The sequence below is a fragment of the Lontra canadensis genome, unplaced genomic scaffold, assembly GCF_010015895.1.
Source record: "Lontra canadensis isolate GAN:19392208 unplaced genomic scaffold, GSC_riverotter_1.0 scaffold82, whole genome shotgun sequence".
Taxonomy (NCBI): domain Eukaryota; kingdom Metazoa; phylum Chordata; class Mammalia; order Carnivora; family Mustelidae; genus Lontra; species Lontra canadensis.
The window spans coordinates 6,183,543-6,208,349 of NW_022631076.1; the positions used below are offsets into that span (position 1 = coordinate 6,183,543).

The following is a 24,807-nucleotide window of genomic DNA, read 5'->3' on the forward strand; positions in this document are numbered from 1 at the left end:
TCAAATATGAATCCAATAATTTTGAAGTCAGAGTAGAGTATCCAAACATACACTTTTAGTTTTATTTTGCAATTATCTTGCATTTCTACTAATTTTCCACATGGACTTGGGTGAATCAACTTCTGGATCAAACATATAAAAGTTGGCAGGAAAAAAAAAAAAAAAAAAAGACCCAGGAACTTTAAAAACAGGCCTATAAGGCAGTCTCTCTTGAATACTCCACCCCCTGTCTACCGTCGCCAAGACCCTCCCTCCCCCAACCCATGCCCAGTGACCATAAGAAAACTTTATGACCCTTATTCATGTGACAGATCCTTGGCAAATCCTAAGCACTGTGGGGGAACCTGAAGACTTTTCCTTCACACTGCAGAGAAGGGTCTCCACAGGAGTCTAATGACCAAGTCATCACATCTGACTTTCACTTACCAGTGACTTTGACTTCACAGGGTTATTACAAACTTAAATTATGGCTGACAGAAAGAAAGAGTTTTGATTTACACAAAGAGCTTCAGCAAAGAACTGCCAGAATTCCAACTCCACCTCCAAAATAAAGTCCAGCAACCACTGTAGCAAGAGGTTTCTGATGATTATGAGAGGTCTCATGGCATTGATCAGTCAAGACTAGTCCAGGAAGCCCCGTGATCCCCTGCCTGCCCAGGGTCTGGCTAGAATTGAGAGGTTTAAAAAAATATACATAAAAACACATAAAAAAAAAAAAACACATAAAACCTTGCAGTTTGTAGTCTCAAGAAATGTAGGTCTGGGATGTCAAATAGGCAATACTAGAATATTAACAGCAGTTTAGAATGTTATTTTTTAAAAATAATGCCAGAAGATTATAAAATAAGAAGTGATTAGAGGTCAGGGGATTTTAATTAATCAGAAAAATATTCTCAGAGGGAGTACTATATGGCAGATAGATAGGATTTGCCTAGATACACATGGAAGAATGACTTGGTACCATATGAGGCTGAAAGGAAACCAAGAGAAGAATTAACTGGGATGGAAAATTCCATGGTAAATATGTAGAACTCTGGAGACTGAATGAATAAGATGTAGTAAAATTAGGGAAAATTGGACAATGAGTTTTGAATTTTTATTATATCATACATCAAAATGAACTACAAATTTAAGAGAAAAACATGAAAAATTCCAGTAACAATATGAAACACACACATACAAATAGGAAAATAAAGGAGATTTTAGAGGAAAAAAAAACTTTGAGTGAAATAATATTTTTCTAAGTATGAAATTAGTGAAAGAAATCATAAAGAAATAGATCTTTACCACATAAAAAGATGAAACTCCAGGAAATAAAAATAGCATAAATAAAAATAAAAGGTTAGCCAGGAAAAATGAGAAATCTATTTGACAGCAATATGGCAAAAATAATAGCCTTACTGTATAAAAATAAATGTTATATGATAAACACATAAAATTCAACGAAACAATCAGTTATAAATAAAAAAAGATCAGCAAAATACATAATAGGTAATTCACATTAGTAGTTTAACATATGAAAAATATAACAAATATAAGGCATGAATTTCTCTTATAATAAAAGACATGCCATTTAAAACATTTCAGGTAATAACTACTAACAGATGGGATATGGTGAAATATTGTTTACTCCTGTAAGCTTAGAATCAGAGATCAATTAGTTCATTTCTGGAGAACCAGTTGCCCATATCTTAATGAGCCTATAATATGTTCATCACATTAACTCAAGAATTTTATTTTGGGGGAATCTATTCTAAGGAATGAATCAGGTATAAAAAAGGATTTGGCACAAAGATGTTCATCATGGTATCATGCTTAGTAGTGAAAAGTTTGGAGCAAATGTGCAAAATTAGGAAAATGATTAAATAAGTTATGACACCTCTATAAAATAGCATATTCTGGAAAAATCTAAATTCTATTTGTAGAGAATTTTTAAAACATAAGGATATTATTTTGATATAATGATGAGTGGCAAATATTATAAGAGTGAAGAATAATGGCTTAGAAGTCTAAGTGCCTGATTTTCCACTCTGGATTTGCCTCCTACACAGGTACTTAAATACTACATGTTATATAAAAACAGAATCTAGTGTCTGCTTTCCATTCAATTTACTCTGTCTCTTGTGTTCCATATCTCCATTAAAGTCACCATCAATCTACCTGCAGACCAAAGACAATGTCCTGGATATCATCCTCAATTTCTTAATTTCTATCATCTCCTAGGTCACGTTGGTCATTGTTGGCTGTCTCCAAAATCTCTCTCTAATTCGTCACCATTACGATTCACTAGCATGTTGGTTCACCTCCAGGAAGTTTCTAACCTAAATACTGGAAATAGTCCTCAAACTGTCTCTGAGTCCAGTTTTATCTCAGTAAAATCTGTCCTATAGATTTTACCAGAATGTTCTCTCTAGAATGGAAATCTACTGATGGCACTTTCTTGCTTAAGACATTAAAGAGGTTCTCTGTTGTTTGTAAGAATAACTTCAAAATATGTACACTTGTTAAATGCTTTTGATGTTTTTGGCCCATACCTACCATTTCACTCCCACCTCAATATGATTATAAAGTACCTAACATAGGCACAGGAGGCCCAGTTCCTGCCTGGTCAGTTTCTTCAAACCACTATCATCTCCTCAAAGCCAATATGCTTTTCTCTATTTTCCATAGTGTGTATGAATCATTTATTGGTTTATTACTTTAAAAGGAAAGAAGAAATTTACCTTCATTACTAAGTCCTCCCCACCCTCCTCACAGAAAATGTTAAAAAAAAAAAAAATCTACCATCCTCTCCTCCTAGGTCTTTCAAACTGTAGAACGTGATCCATTAGAGAGTCATGAATCTATCTGTCACAAGCATGTTCAACACAAAAACAATACAAAGAAGATCATATCAGTCACTGTACATAGTTATGGTGAATATTGCCTTTTTAAAAAATTTGTTTCAATGGTTTGTGGGCCACATCCAAGAAAAAAAATTGAAAGTCACTACTGAGTTTCTAAGTAATTTGTAAATAATCTTACTATAACACCTAGATTAATGTGTCTGGTTCTTTATCTCTTTCATCTACTGAACTGTGTGGTCAGAGACTAAAAAAATTAAAAAAAAATTTCCTACTCATTTTTATATTTTTGAATATGACTACAACTGAAAACATACTTAACCCAGATGACCATTCAACGCATGTTAGAGGAAAGTATGCACGCAGCAAGCACTGAGTTTTGTGAATTGGGCTATATACTGAGTTGATCTTAGATCCTCATCCAAAGGCGTATGGTTCCAAAAGGGCCTAATAAACCACATTATCTGTTTCCTAAACATTGATTGCATGAACTGGGGAGAGAGCTTTATGCCAAGACTTTTGAATAGTACCTCATTTCTTAACTCTGCCCCCAAATTTTTATTGTAAATTTCTAAGGTAAAATTCTGGCAACATTAAACCATTGGTTTGGAAATGTCCTACAAAACGTCCTGTCCCCACAACATGAGACACGTTGTTATTGCTGCTGTTGTTCATCAGCATCATCAAAGAATGAGCCGTCTGGGACAGAAGAAAGCCGAGACAGTGGACAGCCCCCTACGTGAAGCACACCTTGAGGCTGGGCCAAAGGGAGTTGAGAATCTGCAAATACTGACCCTCCCTCTGTTGTGTCATTAGCATTTCAGCCCAGGTCTGAAGCCCCCCTCATTGTTGGGATGAAGGGTGTAAAGTCAGTCCTGTAACCATACCAAGAGCAGGACTAGCATATGATTATGAAGTACCTAACGTAGGCACAGGAGGCCCAGTTCCTGCCTGGTCAGTTTCTTCAACGCTGCTTATGCTCCTGCTCTGCAAAGTGAACTCCTCCAACATCAAATTCACACCCAGTGCCTAGTGAAATATATATAACTCAGCTGCCCAAAGACTTTATCCTTAGAAATAGTGTATTACTTGTTAAGGTTTTATTTCAGCATAACAAGACTCTACCCTTGAATCCTGAAAAATTATCCTTTCTGTAATGCTACACCAAATTCATGCATCATCTGCCCTTTAGTCAATTCACATGGTCTAAAACAGAAATTTCTCATTTACTGTAGTATCAAGGTACAGTCTGCAAGAAGCAATTTATAATTTCACAGTGATATCACTACAGTTCAAACATGATTTGATTTTTTCCTTAATGAAACCCTTTAACTTATGAATTCAGCAACACTAATTATTCCACTTAAGAAATAATTAGTGCCCCCCTTCTTCCTTGTCTAATTAATACCTAGTATTCAAGCTGCTAGCAAAGGTTACAATGCCAAATAGTTGTATATAATTCTTTTTAAAGGAATTGATCCGAGTATATTCCCTAATGGTAGGCATATTAGCCTTAGAACAGCTCCTTCATGTCCAACAAGCACTGAGATTATTTCATCCAAGCTGAAAGAGATTTCCATTTTTCCTCTGCTGCAGACCCAACAACAGCCCATACAGCCAGGTGAGAAAGAATAGGGGGGAACCATTTCCAACCTTGGGTGTAAAAAGCTATGTACATCCTGAGCTCACACAATTTTAGATCTGAAACAGATCTTATAAGTTGTTTCCATTTTATATAACTCACTGTCCTCCTTTTACAGGGGAGGAAACTAATGTCCGAGGACAGTCTACACAGTTTCTAAATTTATCCAAGAAATTCAAAGAGACATATGTAAAGCCTATGGTTAATGCAAAAGCCAGTGTTCTTCCACTGACTCAAAGCACCCATCTCAAATGACCACTAATGGTTAAAAATTGCAAAATGTGGAATGGAGGAAATAGTCTTTGCAGGGAGTTCTGACAATTTAGCAGTTTTTTCTCTGCTGATTGCTTGTGTGCTTGCTCACCATAAGCTACAATTTAAAGAGGTCTCTTGATCCAGTTGTCAAGATGATGTAACAGGGATCATCAACTTGAAATTTAATTATGTATTCTACTAATTTGCTAGATGGTTTTGAACAACACCCCACTTATCTTAAATAATAGAAACTTTGTTCATAGAGAACAATATACAATCACAAAATTTGAGTACCTCAAAAAGGTATCAAGTCGAGGGATACCAAATAAGGTTCACATCCTCTGGTGAAAGAAACTCAAAGTCAAAGTGCCAGATTTCTTAACTGCTTCGGACTCATGTATTCCGTTCTCACCCCCCTGATACAAGTTTATTCAGGAAGTCTAAAAGGAGAATAGCTTTTTTTGCTATTTGCTGTGTTCTTTAAACTTTTGGTATCAGCCCCTCTCCCCAGTCTATCTTCGATATCCTTTTTCTTGTAACAGAAACAATAATGGTCTGAGTGCTTGCTACTTAACCAAACACTATGCCAAATACTCTGCATAAATTTCATGGACAAATGTAATCCCCCTGTGATGGAGATGCTGTTATTATTCACATTTCATGGAAAGGAAAACTAAAATTCAGAGACATTGAGTTACTTTGCCCAAGGTTGTGACTCATAATCATGTCTGACTTGATTCCCCAAACCCTCTTCCTCACTAGACCATGTCTCCTCCCAAAATTCTCAACAGCACCCAACCTCCACTTACTCCTACACGCAAACACCCAGACACACCCACACACACAATGCATGCATACACACTGTTTCTAGCCACAGAAGTTCTCAAAGCCAAAGAGAATCTTATTTGCACCTCACAGAATGCTTGGCAGTTCCCAAGACTAACACGCCCATGTTATGTTTAAAGAAACTTGCCCCCATGGATAGGTGTATCTGCCCCAAGGTTGTCCAAGGTCCTAGTAACTGTGCGAAACTAGAAGAGAACTCTGTCAACTTCCAGTTAAATTTAAGGGCTTAATCCCTATGCCACAAGTAGTGGAAGAAAGGTAATAAAATTACTGGGAAACCTTTTGCTGCTAAGTAATGCATGAATACTGAATGAACTGTGTAGCTGGGAAAGTGAATTAAAGGGCCATTACCACTAATAATAATTAGAGCTGAAAACAGTCATAGTAGGCATGGCAGCAGAAATGAGAGTGTTGAACAACAGAACAAATTAAATACTCAGACATAAGTCTTTTCTACTAGTGAAATGTTCCAAAGGGCCAAAGTCCTTGGTTTAAATAAATAACCATTTTAAGACAACAGAGACAATAAGCAGTGGGGTCAGGATTTAAAACCAGATTTTTGGGATGCCAAAGCTTCAATTCTATCTACTACACTTTGATCCCTCACTAAGCCATGGGCATTTATTCAAAATGCCATTAAAAAAAAAAATCTGTGAAGAAACAATTAAGGGAAACAACACATTCCCCCTGGCACCTGAGAGAGGTGGTTTGCTATGCAACATCTGATGGACAATAATAATGAGACCACAAAATGCTTTAAGCAACTTTATTTACTGTCATGACTCCAAACAAATTGGTTTTTATATACACTTTAGCCTTGCTACAAGAGAATGTACACAAATCCCAGTGATAGAAAGCAAACTACAATATTTTTCTTTTTGAAGAGGGAAAGACTATCATTTAAAGAATGACTATCCAAAACACTGTTATATTAAAGTGGTATGTAACCATCGACTACCTGGTTCATGGTTATATATCTTGCCTCACAAACAAGGTTAAGACTTCAAGTGTTCATTTTATATATCTGTCTTATGCTACTCAACAGTGCTGAAGTATACAGCAGGTGCTTGCTCAGTCAAGGCTTATTGTATTAAAATCAGAAGATGCTTAAATCATGATATTAAGTCACTTTGCTGAATCTTCTTAATGTGAAATTCTAGAAATTTTTTATTTTCATGTGATCTTCTACGAATTAGATTTCTGTGTTGTATGGTGTTCTCAATGTCTAACCAAATTTCACCAATTATTTCCATTGAGAAAATTATGAAAAAAAATAAGGACATCGGCCTTTCTGAATAAGTATGAATAGCTTAGACCTACATTTCTAAATTCACCTAGCATCTTTTTTTTATTATGGTACCTTGAAACATACTTTGCAAGGAGTCTATGTGAAAATCAAGATGCCAGAATTCTTGACATAAAGTCCTATGGAATTCCAGATAATGAGGAAAAGAAAAAAAAAATGGTTACATTGTTTGTGTTTTGTTGTATTTTACAGTGTTTGTTTTTTGCACTTTCTATAAGAAAAAGCATACATGCTACAACAGGTAGCAAAGATTCCACTTTTACTCTAGTTAAATTAAAGCAAGGTGAATGTTTCAGTCACTTCTCCTGGCTTAAGAGAAAGGGCAACAATATCTAAACAGCTACTCTGGCTTTTTCAAAAGCTCACCAATAAGGAACAAAATAATAATGTGGTAGCTCATGGTCAATCATGGAGAGTTACAGGATAAATTACTTAAGAGCATGTGAACATGTAGAGGCTTTACAAGGAAACATCTCTGATCACAAGCTGACATGCACTACTTACACCATTAAGAAAAGACAAGCTGGGCATCTCTCTAAGTGATCCATTAAAGTTTTCAATGGAAAATGCTAAGGATAGTAATGTATGCTGGTTCCTCTCTTCTAGAAAAATCCTAATTTTAACTGCACAGGAACTATTCATCAGCAGCTAATTTAATTTCACATTTAGATCAATTAGAGAAGGGGGGGAAGCTTGAAGTTAAGCACTTGTTTGTAAAATGTCTTTAAGTAAAATTTCTCATTCAAAGAGTACTGCAATAACAGCTTTTTTCTCAAAAGGATTTTGTGTCTAAAGACAGGGGTTGTCTTCAATTGACACCTGCAGAAGGGAACAGCAGAACCAGGGATAGTTGAAGATCTGATCTAACAACTGAATACTCCAGGAATTTCTTTGACAGCTTTACATGTAATATCTACCACACTGACCCTTCTCCCTTCCCATCCTCAACTTTTATACATTTTGACCCTTCATACATAACTGTCTTTACTATTTCATTTACTCTAATGAATATTAACTGAGCATATATCTATTTAAGGAATAGGCTAGATGCTAAAGGGGACAAGGAGACATATAATTAACTGAGACGATATATGTAAAGTGACTGGAATGCGAACCACAGCAGACATTCACTAAATGGTTGCTGAGAAAGTCAATGAATGAATAAAGGAATGGAGAAGATGAGAAAGTGAGCCATTCCCAGTGGGAACAATCACAGACAAAAGCATAGAAGTGATCAACTGCAGAACATCAGGGGAGTAAAAGTATTTTCATTTGTTTTAAGCCCAGAGTATTCTCTTTGTCAAGAGGGTAAGCAGTGTGCATGTTCTACACACATGCATGTACATACTCACGTGAAAACATCCTATCACTTTTAAGAAATTCAGTCCCCTCTTATCTATTTTTTACTGCACAACGACAATTTTGACAAGACAAATGAACCAATCCCTACCTCATTCTCTTCTGGAATTATTAAAGGATTTGCCTTGTTGGGTAGCTCAACACTTTGGATGAATCAGAATGCTTTCATTTACTCATATTTAACACTGCAGTTTGATTTTTAACTGGAGTTTGTGCAACATGTTATTTCACAGAGAGGACCATAATGTTCTGAGGAAAAGATAAATCTGGGATAAGGGATTAAATTGTGACTTATAATCTAGTTATTTTATATACAGCACCTCTGACAATTGGCAGGCTTTGTCTAAGCCATCTTCTTACAGATGAGAGAAGCAAACTCAAGAAGAGAATAAGGGTTGACCAAAGTCATAGCTAAAAGCCAAGTGGGGTACAGGACCTAGATCTTTTGGACTAAAATACAGTACTGTTTCCAAATTAACTGTTTCTAAAGGACTAGGAAAACTGAACTTTTATCTAAAATTTTATAGTATGAATAAACTTTACCGTCTGTCTCCCTGAGACAACTTTACATAAGCACTGCCTTGAATTTTACAAAAATGACTAGGTTCATAGACTTCTAACCATTACATTCTATTTAAAACAGAGAGACAAGATTTCTATGCACAAACTTCTCAAAGTCACATTCTGAGTCAGGAAGAGAATGCCATATAAAGTTCAAGATTTCCACGAATGGTCCACTGAGAAATGACACTCTTGTGTTAAACACTTAGCAGCAAGCCAAGATTTGTTCTCATAATCTTGTTCTGAAGAGTTATATGCAATTTCAAAATGAATGATAAAGATTAATTATATGATATGATTAGTAAAGTCTCAAAAGAGCTAAACCAGGACCAGCATTTCATTATTTTTCTGTATTATTAATTAAAAAATAGAGAGCAGATTTGGTTTGCTAATTTATTTAACCTTGGATGAATCTTTAACATGTGTTTTATACTTTTCCAAGTCTGTTCATAATTTTGATCTCCTCTTGATAGGTTTTGATATCTGGATTCTTCTCATGGTAGAGGACCGCAATCCTAATGCTACTGATATGTAATTCTTAGTCTGTGCAGAACTAAGGACTATATGGAGCGAAAAATCCAGATTTATTTTTAATCAAGGTCTTAACACACGCCTATATCTAAAGGCAGCTACAAAGGGATCAAGAACAGCTAAAAAGCCCAAAGTTTTTTTCCACAACTCTCAGCCTTCTATCAGATTGTTAATTCCAGGGATGGCTGTGACAGTTAGACAAAGTCAGTGTCCCAACTGGCTGATAAATCAATATGGGAAGGACAAAAAAAAAAAAAAAAAAAAGTAATATACATTTTTTTTTCTGCCTTTCAATTTTCTCTCATACAAACCTACCCATAGGCTGTGTGAAATTAGCATTTTAGGTAAGAAGACATTCTGTGTATTCATCTATATAGACTATATCAAAGCACTGGATTTGAGTCAAGACTCCTGAATCCAAGAGAATCTTGGTCTGTTCAAACAAGGCAAATCATTCAGATTAGCTCAGACTCAATCTGATGTTATTGTCTGTCATGTTTGTTAATACTACAGGCAAATTGTTCCATTTCCTTGGTTTCAAAATCCCAAGCCCACCCATTCTAGTGTTGGCCCTATCCATATTCTTAGATTCTTCTCTTGTGTCTTGTCATTAACAATGTTTGATTAAGATGCAGGCATGTACACAGCATTTATATTTATTCAAGTAAACATGTCATAAATACCCAGCCCATTCCCAACATTCTTAGATACTAGGAAAGATAGAAAATGACCTGAACATGGTATCTGTACTTGAAGAGCTTCTGGGGTTTAAGGCAAAGAGTTCAGAAATGTTTGGCTTTGTAGCATGAAGTAGGAAGAAAATCCTAATCATGAATATCCTCACTAGAAATAAAATACCCACTTGAAAGCATGCATTTACTCTTCTCATTTTCTATTCAGTAAACTCTATGAGTTTCAAAGGATGATCTAAATTTTGAAATCTGATGCAACCAAATGTGCCTCAATGACCCCCGTGATTGATTTCTTATTGTGAAGTCTGTCACCTATTTGAGGGGAAAAGAGAAGAATGTTTGAAGTAAGGAGTTAATATGGTGTTAACATCATTTAACCAGAAAAAGCTAAGATTGGAGAAGGGAAATGATTGAGGGCACTGTTCAGAAGATAAAATCCAACATGGCAAGCTTCACTAAAATGTACAGATAAGAGGAATAGAAGTTTTGAATCGTGAAGCAAAATGTAATCCTTGGTATGTATATCACAGAAGAAATTCACAACCTAAAAAATACAACCAAACTGCTCCATTGAAGAAGCCCACGTGGTTATGCAGTCATATCTCTATTCTGCAATCCCTCTACACAGCTGAAAAATTGATTTGTTGCCCCTGTTTATTTGTGAAAGCCCCCTTAAAGCAGAACAAGATAAAACACAGTATTATCGAGGCCCACGCCATGTGTTTTATTTGTTTTAGACTGTCACAAAACTGTTAATTCACTCCAGAAGTTGACTTTCATGAAGCATTTTATTTTGGGGGGTAAAAAACTTGCACATTTTTTGGAAAAAAAAAATTCTTGTTCACTAAGCTGCCTCGATCCACCTTCTGAGCCAGACTGATATTGATACTGAATTCATATATCCTCTCCCATGAAACTCTTCCTCTGGCTGTGTTTACATTTTTAAAATTCTGTATCTTTTTCTCTCTGAAAAGCAAACCTCCACTGCCAGAGAGCCAGGTCATTGATTATAAGCCACAGGTGTGTTGTCAACACAATCAAACCCAGTGTGGGACTAGAGGTTCCTGCATCCCTAACAAGATAATGGTGTTAAGTACAGGTTTTTAGCAAAATGCACTGCATTTTCCATACAGACAAATTGTTTCCGATGGTTGCCTCTTCTTTCATCATCTCAGCTTTTTGTCATTCCATCCTGTAAGTGATCCCAGAGCTGCCCTGAGCTATACAAATTAAATTCAGTGCATATGCAGCAGCCACATTGCTTTTTTGGTTCTATATTGTCAAAACACTTTGACGTCTAAACCAGAGGGTGACGACTGGGGATGGGGCGAGGGTGGAACAAATAAATATCTATGTGTACCTTTATTCAAAACTAAATCACACAAATATATCATGTCTCACACTTGCTAATAAATGTCAAGAAGTTTTGCTGCAAACATACCTATATGCACATACGCCTATATTTAGGCTCACTACCACATAATAAACTGTATATGCCATTATATACCACTATAAAATAGCTCTAGTCTCCATATGTAATGGCTGCTATCAACTCCAAAGGTCCCAAGGACATTTACCTATCCCTCAGGGTAGACAGAAAGCCATGTGGAATGGGTTAGACTAAAGCATGGCCCACACAGTAATCCAGTCAACATATGAACTCTCAAACACTGCATCTGTGTTGTACAAGAAGGAATAAAATCCCCCCAGCCCTAAATGGCATAACCCAACTGCCCAACCAACACTCAGAGAGTTTCTTCAGTGTTATAGGTAAACAGAGTCTAGTACTGTGCAGAGCTTACTTTTATCAGGTAGTAAAACAGCTCAATTAGAAACATGTCCAGTGGTCTGCTAGATAGTGTGAGCCCTTTTGGTAGTTGAAGGCAAAAAACAAGTGAGTATAACTGAAGTACAGCTCATCCTAGTACTTAATGGCTTAGAGCTTGGGGATGTGTCTGAGATATTCTGTTTTCTACCCCTTAGTGCAGAATTTAGCAAAACTGAAAAAAAAAAAATCCCCAAATGAGTAGATGATTAGAAGGAGAGCATGATCAGGAAGGAAAATGGCCCAACTATGGACCTTCCAGGCAAGTACCTTCTTATTCTTCAGTCTGGTCTACTGCATCATCAAAGCTTGGCCTGGGTTGCACCCAGTGTGGGGCTAGTCTAAAGTAGGTCTGGTACCCAGGGTGTAAAAGTTAAGGAGACTCTCATTCCCTGGAAACTCCATCAGATCCAAAATATCATGCCTGAGGAAACTAGTACAAAGCACAGAGATACCTGTTAGATTCATTAAACGGTTCTTTTCAGATCCATCCTATTTTCCCAAGACTCCATGATGAATGAACTTCATACATGGCCATGGCTGGTACACATCCAGAAAACAGCACATGGAGAAGGATATTTATTAGGAAGCCATCTTCCTGGGTCTACTAAATAATGTCAAGAATTTAAGATGATGAAAAAGGGCAAACAATTAAAACCATTAGCAATTAAAGAGTACTTTTCTTCCTCAAAGCTCTTAACAACTATTAACTAATTAAACTTCTCATTTAAAAATTAGATTATATTTTAGGAGGTATCCAGAGTTCTCCTCACTTAAACATGCTTCACAAATTATAAACTAGCTCCGGAGTATTTAATAAAACTTGAACAATTTAAGTAGCCCTTTGAATACTTAGCTCTAGAGGCAGAAGTACTATTTTTACTTCGGCATTGCCAGATTCTATTTGCTCAGTCATTCATATAAAGCAAACACACACAGATTACTTAGCACGGAGGCCCCCCTCCAGTTGCTGGAAACATAAAAATAAATAAGATAAGGGGTGCCTGGGTGGCTCAGTGGGTTAAAGCCTCTGCCTTCAGTTCAGGTCATGTTCCCAGGGTCCTGGGCTCGAGCCCCACATTGGGCTCTCTGCTCCGCGGGGAGCCTGCTTCCTCCTCTCTCTCTCTCTCTGCCTGCCACTCTGCCTACTTGTGAGCTCTATCTGTCAAATAAATAAATAAAATCTTTAAAAAAAAATAAGTTAAAATACATGTTTCAAGGGGCAATAGTCTAATAAGATTAAAAAATAAGTCATCAAAACTCTGGTCCCTTGAACATAGCCAGAGTCTTCTCCTGGACGCTAGCACGGGGGCAGCTGGGGAAAAGGTGGCCAATCATCCGAGGAAGAGTTCTTTCCATAACAGAGTTCACATCTGAGTAAAACCATTCCATTAACTAACTCAACTCCTCCTTCCACCACACTCTGGAATGGTCTTTGTGTTTACCTCTGCCTGACACAGCTGCTTGAAACACTGTTTGGGAGTAGAAATCTCAAAAAGACACAAGCAGTGGTTTCCTTGAGACATTTTGTCATCTCATTTTTCACCTTTACCCTCAAAACTGATGTTTAAAATGGACAACCAATTTCCCTTACTCTTTAGTGATTTTCACCAAGCATTACTCCTTTCATTATTGCTTTTTGAGTTTATTCCTACTTTGAGTCTCATCTGTTATATTTTGAATTTTCCTGTATAGCTGCATTTGCTTTCCTGTAATTATCTCTATGTCTTGGGGTAAAATGAGGGAACTGAAGTGAGATCCAAAATCCTAGGATTCCATTATTCCAATCATCTTCGTGTAATGCATGCATGTTTGTCCCGAACACATATACCACAAAAACTCTTAATATATAGTCAGGCAATTATATTTGTCTTTGTTGAGATATATGGTCATGGAGGATCAATTCTGAACAGGCTCATGCATGAAAATAAAGTACTTATTATTAAAAGAGCATCACCCTTGGGTTGTAAGTGCCATGCTGATATTTCAATACAGACCTTGTTTTCAACACATTTTTTTTCAGCACTGATGATTAAAGAAAAAAATAAATGTAACAAGCCAAGGAGAAAGGTCTCACACCTATACCCTGGTGATTTCCTCCACTTGCAAAGTGTTTGGTGTCAGTGTTGTAACGCCATGGAAACACCCAAGATTGCCTTCTCCTTTGATCTCCTTCGATTACTCACTCACTCTTTTCTGTCTGCTCCTTCACATATGCACACTCAACTCAAATGGTAAGGTACACTCCTTTTGGTCTCTACTCAGCAATTTCCAGATTACTGAAGGTTGGCATTCCGAGAAGTCCTACTATAGAACAATACTTAGGAGGATCTAAGTTGAGGAGAAAAGTCCATTTGCAAAGTTAAAAAACAAAACAAACAAACAAACAAAAACAAAGAATTCCAGAAGTAAAATTTAAACAGAATTGGGAAGACCCTGTCATTCTCTGTTATGATATTGAGATAGTTTTCTGAGAAGGAAGATTCCTCATTAGTACCACCAAATTCATCCTGGAGGGACAAGGAAATTCCATTTCAGTTATTCATGTAAAGAAATTGCATTATAACCTTAAGAGAAAGACTTGTCATTCTTGATCTCAATGATGGTAATCCAATGGTGGAAACACGTTCAGAACTGGCCCTACCAAATGAGATCCTTCCTGCCATGCCAGGAATCAACAACAACACTGAACTTGTATCCACATGATGATGTCTGCTTTTCTGGACACTGTCCAAACTTTATCTCACCTGTCTCGCATGCCCACCTTACTGTGGAGGCAGGACCAACAGCAGCATCTTCATCTTGCAAGTTCTAATATCTGGACAACACAGTGTACAAGTCTGGGAGGCACCAGACTCTGAACCAAGACTAGAGCCTTTTTCTATTCTACCTTCCAGAGTGAAGGAGCAGAAACTAGAAAGATGCTCCTCACTTTGCCCGAGTCTCATGCTTCCACAACCCACGTGCCGCATTCCCAACAGTGGGAAGTGGTCTCTCACCAGCACTGGCCGGGAAGCACCTGAAAGTCTCCAAGACTCTGACTTGACAGTATTTTCTCAGAACATCCTTGCTGTGAGAGACACTTCAGTGCAACAGGACCATTGTTCCCGCAGAACCACACACAAGAACTAAAGATAGGCACTGACACCTGTGAGTCTTTCTCAGGAGGGAGAGAATAACCAAGAACAGAGAAGAGCACACTTTCAGATTAAAACCTAATTTGTCTTCTTTCCCCCATCCATAAGTCCCAATTGATCTCTAACCCATCAAACTACTACTAAGCAATTCTAAAGGAAATATAAAGAAACACAGACCCTACATTACTGAGGGCACAACCATATAGAACAAAGCAATAGAGATAAATCACTCGAGACACTAAAAAAAAACAATTTTAGGGGCATGTGGGTAGCTCATTCATTAAGCATTTGCTTATGTTAAGCTCGTTAACCCATTAAGCTCAGGTTGTGATCCCAGAGTCCTGGAATCAACCCCATGTCAGGCTCCCTGCTCAGTGGGAAACCTGCTTTTCTCTCGCTCTCTGCCCCACCCATGCCTTGCTTGTGCTCTCTCTCATTCACTCTCTCTCAAGTAAATAAAAAAATCTTTGAAATAATAATAATTTTAGAAATAAAACAGATTGCACTTTCAGGACTACTCCTCCAACATGTGTGCTCATGTGTGTAAAGACATGTATATAATCTAGCTACAGGGTGTGCAGACTTATAATCTGTCATAAATTCTTTTCTTCTGGCTCCAGTCAAGAACAGATTTAACCCAGTCTCAAACAGCAGAGTCTTTCTGAGTAAAAAGAAAGGTCTGGAAATTGCAAAGTTCCCATAACTACCACAGCCTGTTTGCTTATTAGCAAGTTCACAGATGCCCACCATCTGGACTGAAACAACTCCTCCAAAGAAAAGGGAGGCAGGAACAAAGCCTGTCTGATCAATACCTCTGTGATTCTGAGCAGCAGAGATGGGCCTCCCTCACAGGAGTAATCCCTATAATTCCCACAGTATGCTGTCACACGCACAGACTTCTCCGTGTTACAGCCAACTTCAATTCTATCCGTCAATGCCACCTTCTTGCTGGTTTGGATTCAGAGGACCTCTTCAGGTTCTCTGCTCCATCAATGTTCACTGGAAGTGGTTTGTGTTAACCGGGAGAAGCAGCCAGACTTGGGCACTGGATCTGCTAAGCCAGCCCGAGACGGAACATAATCACCACCTTCAGGACTGAGCCAAGAAAAAAGGAACACCAGCTCTGCTCAGGAGAGCCAAGTAAATAATAGGACAACAGGGATGCCAGATAAGCTTCCAGAGGGGATTAAACTGGATCACACCCCCCACCCGCCTTGCCGATCCCTTCCAAGGAAAACATCCTATTATTTGATAATTAATATTAATATTTTAAACAAAAGTTTAGAGGAGCAAAATCATGAGTCAAATGGCATACTAATCATAGCCTAAAATCTCTCCCACCCACCCCATAAAGACACAAAGGACAGACACTACACAAAGGGTTTCGATGATGATATAGAAAATTTAAACAATGCATAGATTTCTAAGATGCTATATTCGGAGCAAACAATTTAATAAGGTGATACCTTAGGTTGTGTACATAGAATCATTTGTGATAAAGAGATGAAAGCCTAGAAAAGGAGTCAGCAAACTATGGCGTGCAGGCTAAATCCGACTATTTTTGTAAATAATGGTTTTTTGGAACAAAGCCACACTCATGTATTTACTTATTGTCTGTGGTTGTTTCAGCGCTCACATGACAGAAGGGAGTGGCTGCTACAAAGACGGTACGGCCTTCGAAGCCTAAAATATTACTTTCTGGCCCTTTACAGAATGCCTTTGCTACCCCTGATCTAGAACAGCTATAAACATTGGAAAATGAGCACTTTCTCACAGATGAGTAACAGATGACCACAGTGGGAAAGAAGGAGTCAGCTGCAGCCCAGCTTAGAACCCCCTTTGCCACGCCCCCTGTCACTCACTGTCCTCTGTCATCTTTCCTCCACTGCAATGCTCTCCCTCTAACACCTCGGACCATAAATTCCAGCCACCCAATCAGGATTCACAGTCACATTCCAGACTGCAATTTCACTGGTCCTAGGACTCCCCACATCCTCATTTCTGGATGTTTTAAGATAGAGAAAAGAACTCTCTTCTTTCAAGGATATTAGCACCGTGTTAACTAAATTTGACTTAATCAGTCATCACATGTTACCCATTCATCTTTTCCACTAAACAATAATCAAAGAATGTGTCTATGACCTACTACTATATCCCCCCTGCCTCAATACTTGACCCATGAGTGACGTCATTAAAGGAATACAGTAATGTGAGCCACCTTATGGTCAGACACTGCTATGCAGGGTTACAGTAATATCTGACATTTGCATAGCATTCTTCTTGCAAATCCTCAAGCACTGAATATCATCATCTTATTCATCTTTCCCAGACCAGAGAACAAGGAAGATGACATGGAAACACGTTTAAACATAACTTATGATAATAAATTAACCTCTAGATATGTGCCCACTCAACCTATTTTCAAACACAACCTGTTTTTGTTTTCTAAAATGTACTGTGTCCAGCAAAAACCCCCCCAAAAAAAACCTCATGGGATGGGTAAACATTTTTTTTTCCCTTCTGAACTTTCAATTCCTCTAAGGTTTTCCAGTTTGACATAAAAGACATAAGCTCCTAAGTTTCTGTAGAAAAGAAAATATGGGAACACCAGGTTAAAAGGATCACCCAAGAGACTCAGGCAATCCCACGTGTTACTACGCAGCAAAGACACTTGCCTCTGCCTTAGAGGAACCAACTCTTACTGCCTTCTAAGCCTGCCCTTCCTCTGCCACTTCCACCCCCTTATGCATACTAAGTAGGGCAAAACTAGGATCAGGGTTAAAGGATACAAAGAATTTTGATCAAGAGTAAAACAGAGCTTTCTGGAATAATTAATAATCCAAAAGTGAACAGGGAGGTATAATAAGGCTGTGGGCCCGTGTCACTACAGGTATCAAGGAATACGTTGGAAGACCTTTGAGAAGAATGTTACATAAAGGATTTTTTTTCCCTTGACCAGAAAGCTAAACTAGTTGACCTTAAAATACACACTCAATGGGGTTATGGACATTGGGGAGGGTATGTGCTATGGTGAGTGCTGTGAAGTGTATAAACCAGGCGATTCACAGACCTGTCCCCCTGGGGCTAATACATTATATGTTTATAAAAAAAAATTTAAAAATTAAAAAAATACACACTCAACTTTTACAAATCTTGGAACTGTGTCCACCATAGATTGTTAACTTTTTAAAAAATTACAAAGATACGTATGATTCATTTGCTATTAAATATATATCAAAATTTTGACAGTAATTCTCTGGGTCACATAACAATGGATGATTATATATATATAGTCATATTTATATGATTATATATTTATGATATAAGTAATATATTAATTATATATTTATATATTAATAATTAATATATAAATAATATATAAGTGAAATATTTATCTTTTAAAAAGATAAATATATCTTTCTACATTGAACACAATCACTTTGGTAAATAAGATAGAAACAAAAATTTAAAACATCATTAAGAAATCGTAAAACCAATCATCACGTATTTTGCAACTTATTCTACAAAGACCCCTCAGGGTCACAAGGGCGATTAATGTTCTCCCCAAAGAATAGAAGCAATGAAGCATGCATGATATTTAAAAATAGCAATAGAACCGAGACTTAGCCTTCCAGCTGGTCTCACCTACTCTAAGAGCTGAAGTTACCACTGACATTTATGGGACAGGGATTCAGGGAACACCAACTTGCTCAGGGGTCACCATTTCAAAAAGAGAGAACACAGGAGGGGTCTGGGGTTGTTGTAGGTCAGCAGATGGGGGAGCCATGTCAACCAATCTAGCTGGCAGACCAGAGAATTCAAAGGTGACCCAGGACCCGGTGAGGGTGCATTTGGCCTTCCATTGTCACTGGGGGAAAGCCAATGTTGGTATCTCCGAAGTGAGACTTTGGGGAGCTGATTTGCAAGGGCAGTGGCTAATCAGAATGGATGAGGCAGGGCATATGGGAGGCCGGGGAAAACAAATATCTATCAGTCGATGAAGAAATATTTTAGTATTTTAGCAATCTGAACATCCATACTTGTACCTACAGGCTGAATACCAACAATGGGTTTAAATAATTTGTTTAATCTCCCCATAGAACCTGATTCTTCTGCTTCTGCCCTGTGTCCTCTTTAGAAAACTATCCATCTCCTGGTTCTAGAATTTCCTGGGAATCACATCTTTGCCTGACAAATATCCCCAATGATACAGAGTCTTCTTAGTCAAAGTCAAAGACTTCACAGTCTGAAGTGGGCAAGGGCAAGAATCTTTCAAGGAAAGAAAATGTGCTGTATTCTTCATTGGCTGTGCAAGATAAGAGAAAGGAGAATGAGGAGTTTTGAAGGGTGTCCTTGTGAACCTCATTGCCACTTTTATGTTCTCATTTCAAAATATAAGAGTCCCAAAAATAGAAACAGAACCAATTGATTGCACAATGTTAATTGGTCTGAGCTGAAACTGGTCTGAATACAGACCACATGATGAGCTCTGAGTCTCCTATTAGACTGTACACCAGCAAAGTAAATCCTTAGAAAGGCATCTATAAAGCAGCCTAAGTATTTTTTTTTTTTAATGTAGAAGCCTAAAAGAACAAAGAGTTTTGCTTGATCCAGTTCCTATTCTCCATCCAGCCCATACCAAAGAGCATAAGGGAAGATTCCAATTTTCTTCTTCAGCATTTGGTAACATTACAGCATTCCATTTTCCTTTTAGATTCTTCTGATAGGCTTAGTTTGAAGGGTTAACACACACCCAAAACAGAAACTCAATTATCGGTTTTAGATGCTAAGAGAAAACAATAAAAACTATGAGCTAAATATAAAAACCATTACGGAATTCAAATGTTTTTTTTTCCCTAGCCTCCCCTTAGCAATTTATGAAATCTCACTTATTGTAAATTGAACCATTCCTAACATTGCCCATGATTTTGTTTTCAACCAGATAAGCAACCAGTGCTCAAAATTAGAGTATATAGAGAGATGTGCTATGGGAGATCTTGGTATAACTTCACGGAAGGAATTGACCACTTATCAAAGGCAATGACATCCCAGCTCCCAGTAGGAAACATAACCATCAAATGATCTGTGGGAAGCAGAAATGACTGGATAATGTAACTAACATATAACTAAAAACCATCCTTTGCCCATTCGTAGGAATGGCCAGGCTTCTACAGAGAGGGCTGCCATCTTTGAAGAAAGGAATTCAGAGGCTGGGTCTAACAGTTCCAGCTTTTGAGATGCTGCTTGACCTTTCCATCCTAAACAGATTAGCTTCAGCTAGGAGAAGGCTTTCAGAATCAAAATGCCATTCACAGCCAGGGGCATGTTTCTACATTCACTCAAGAGTTTAATTACATTGTTCCTGGAAAGAAAGCAATGATATCATAAAATAGTCGAACCACACATCTCAAGCTTAGAGAAATTCAAAGCCTAAAACTTTTAGAAGGTGGTCAAGTAAATGAAAAATCCCCCCAAATGCATTATTTATAGGAAACTCAGCTTTGATTCATTAAAAAGAAAATCCAGGGCCTTCTAGTTTTTACTCTTTGATATTCATCATCTTTACAGGTCAAGCCAGTGGAATGACAGAAGGTGAGATATGATTTCCCCTCCTCCCCAATATTTCTGCAACAAACCAGAGACAAAATTTCATCAATCTGATGTTTCCCATTGACTTCACTATTAAAAAAACCTCAAGACTGCTTGAAAAGTAGGGACCCAAGTTTCAACTCAAAACCACATTTCTCAAGCATTGGATGATACATCAATCAAATTTAATGCATTTATAAGGTCCCCAGCAACACTGCTCATCATCTAATCCATTTAAATGCTGGACTAGCAATGGTAACTTAGTGAATCAAAAAGAAATAGTGACTTGGAAAAGGAAAATATGTTGAAGTTCAATTTAATGAAGATTTCCTTTTAACATTTCTCAACTTATTTCTCATCACTAATTCACCTCTGATAATATTAAGATTTGATGTTGTCAGTTTAATTCTGATTGGCCTCTTGGACAATACTTTCCAACAAGACAAAGTCAAGGTGCCAAAAAGGGCAAACGATTCTCATGCATTAAGAGAAGAAATCTGTGACACTTGAAAATTTGTTTGATAAAAATCAAAGAGAAATGACGACTTAATGGCATGTGGTCATGAGTGGAAAGAAAGAGAAAACTAGCAATGCCTTTGTTTTCCTGCCTATAGAAAGGTGATAGAATCTTTGACTTAATGCACTATTTTCCTATGAAGTTATCATAGCAGAAAAAGCCACCATACATTTATTTCTACCTACATTCCAAGGGAAGCGCGTCAACCATTTCTTTTGTGTTTTCTGCACTATTACATCATCACTACTAAAATCAAGCAGTAACTGAGGGATAGGAAGAAAGGAAAAATATTCCTGGTCTTTTCTTTCACACAGCTAGTGGTTTCATTATGATGAGTCTCTATATGCATTAGCAAAATGACACCAAGCTGTACAGGACTAGAAAAAAAAAATCATTGGAATAAGAAACATAATTCTTCAAACCGCTGTAGCCATAACTGCCTTGGGACTTCAGAGGTAGAGGTGAGGGATATGTGGAGTGGCCTCATGAAGAGGATGGATGCCCTGAGACAGTTGTTCTGATCTTGACAGTGTTTGATGAGCACCACAGGTAGTCCCCGTGGAGCACATTTGGATGTTACATGAAGGAGATGTGGTGACACTGGCTGTTTCCCTAACAACACTGCTAATTTGTAAGCAACCCCAGCACTTAGAACATGACAGAGGTTTGAGTAGGCAGCATACTAGCACTACCATGGTGCTTCTCAAACTTTGACTTGCGCACCATCACAAAGACATCTTGTAAAAATGCTGATCCCAAAGGAAATCTGGGATGAAGCCTGAGTTTCTGCAGCTCACAAGCTCCCATGTGATGCTATTGCTGCTGGTGCCCAGGCCACGGTTCGAGAGGCAAGCTGTTAGAGAACAGTTGGCCATTTCTGAGAACTGGGAGCTCATCTATTTCCTTCCAAATGGAAAGAAGACGACAGCCATGTCTGGTACTTGATTCTCTCTTGAAGCTGCCTTGTGGAGACCATTTTCATCCTGAGCGCGTCTTCTCGATGACAAAGCAAATGTTTGAGTTTTTTGTTTTGTTTTGTTGTTTTAAGATTTATCTGTCTGCTAACATGGTTAAGAAAAACAACAACAACAGAGCTCAATATTTTAAAGGGATACAAAAAGAAACATCTCTTCCTCTAATTCTCATAGTATTTATACGACATGTAGAAAAAGAGCTATAAAGGACTGAGCACAACCACTGACCAGTGGTTTCCCCAGGGAGGGACGGAGTTATGGGGAAGTTCCCCTCTCTAACTCATACATTTCCATAATATTTGAATTGTCACAATGAGCAGATATATCTTTTTCACCAGAAATTATAATAAAGATAATGATAAAAACATACATAAAGCTTTAAGACGGCCAGGTTTTCATCTCCACGTGGCTGTCCACTCTATCATCCTGGAAACACCACCTTATGCCACTGTGACATTATGGAAGCCAAGTTAGGGGGCTGTGCATGTACTTCAACATTTGTAACAAATAAGACAGAACCCATCAGTTTTGAACTTTTAAGTTTTAGAAGTAGTTTGTTTTCACTGTGCATTTCGTAAATGAATCCACTTACCCATATCTAATCATGAGTAAAAACAATGCATTCTTACCAGCAATCCCAAATTGGTACTTTCCTTTCTAGCAGTTGCAAAATAATGAAATGGTTCAGGAACTGAACATTTGTATCCAATTTCACTTTTGGCTTAGTTAAGCAAAATCATCATCCCCAGATAAAGGCTTTCAATGTTTTCCAAACAAGTTTCCTTGCTGACACGGCTCTTTTCATAAAATCATACAATGGTCCCTGATTTAAAAAAAAAAAAAAAAAAAGATGCACCATCTCTTTAACAGAAAATTGGGTTATTGATTAATTGATTATACGCTGCTCACAAATGCCAACTTAAGCACAAGTAAGGAGATGCTATTGAATGTTCATAACTCAAAGGCTGCAAGACCACGCTCCATGGTTGCATTATTACCGTCTCCTGTTTTAATGAAGACATAGCACAGCACTTTGTTGGCCTAATTTATACGATATATCAAAACTATGTGAAATTCCCTTACACGACAATGGGAGAGAAATCACAACACATATGTGACTTTCAGAGCTTAGCCTGGTTGTTAAGGTAGGGCATTAGCATTCCAAAGCTGTAGTCTGAATGTTAGTCTTTTATAAGGTGGCAGTGAATTTCTTTTCAGAGGAAATTAAAGTGCATGAAGCTGTCTTATAACTTGTTAGTGAAAACTGTGACATTTGAAAACGATTAACAGAAAATTGAGTTTTTATTTAGATACTCAATAATCTAGGAGTGTCTAAATAATAAATGGCTCATAGGAAAATTCTGCCCATTTGGAGAGGAAAGGTGAATATTATAAAATAACAGCAATATAAAAATAATAGCAAGTGCTATTTATCTAGGAATTACAGCATGGATTTGAGAACATGTATTTTGAAACAGGTTTTGAATCACAGGTCTGAAATTGACTATCATGGAGACATTGAAAAATTAGCCAACTTCTTTGTGTCTCACTTTTGTCACTTATAACAGGACATAATAGTAGTTCCTCATTGTTTTATGATGAGGAGTACAAAACTCAATATTAGGAACACACAGCAGTTAGGACTGAGTGTGGCCACACATGATAGAAACCTCATTACAGTGGTTCAAAGCCAAACAGAGGTTTAATTTCTCACGATCACAAAAATCCCAGAGAAGAACTATCCCACGATGGCATTGCTGTTCAAGGAAGTCAACATGGATCTTAAGTTTCTTCTCATTTCCTTCTTCTCATCCTTAATTTGCCCAAACTAAGGCACAGAGAGGTAGAGTGTCTTGTTCTAGTTCTCCCACTTGGAAAGATCTAAACTCAAGTCCACCTGACTCAAAACCATACCCTGAGCTCAAACACTGGCTCAGTAAGTAGAGAATTACCATGAGTAATGCTTAAAGAGAATATACAGCAATGTACGGTGGTTTTCAAACTTAAATGCATATAAGAATCACCTACAAGGCATGCCAAAATTCCTATTTCCTAGTCCCTCCTGGGCTGCCCAGGGACTCTGATTAAGGTGGTGTGAGGGGGATCCGAACATTTGCATTTTTAAAAATATTTTATTTATTTATTTGAGAGAGAGACAGTGAGAGAGAGCATGAGTGAGGAGAAGGTCAGAGGGAGAAGCAGACTCTTCTGGGAGCTGGGAGCCTGATGTGGGACTCGATCCCGGGACTCCAGGATCATGACCTGAGCTGAAGGCAGTTGCTTAACCAACTGAGCCACCCAGGCACCCCTGAACATTTGCATTTTTAGACACAGACCTGTGAAGGATGCAATCACACCCTGAGAAAGATGTAGAGATATTAAGGGTTATACAGACATCATCTCTAATTCTCAGATAACCATACAAGAGTGACATTATTTTAAAAGGAAGAGATGGGTTTAGTGGGATTAAATACTCTGCTTAGCATCTCATTAATAAGATATTCATTTAATATTTAATAAAAATTTTTAGAATGGTTTCAGATTTATAGAAAACTTGTGCAGATAGTTTAAAAAGTTCCCATTTACCTCACACCAAGTTTCCCCATTAATAAAATATTGATATGACAGTTGTTAAAATTAATGAATCAATACCGACATATTATTATTAGCTGAATTCATACTTTATTTAGATGTCTTGAGTTTCTACCTAAAGTCATTTTTCTGTTCCAG

General features: G+C 37.6%; 1 protein-coding gene across 2 annotated transcripts in view; it reads right to left on the reverse strand.

Moving 5' to 3' along the window:
• The window catches only part of DCC (DCC netrin 1 receptor), a 1,110,025-nt gene that overhangs the window by 1,067,589 nt on the left and 17,629 nt on the right, over window positions 1-24,807 (reverse strand). The window lies entirely within an intron of this gene.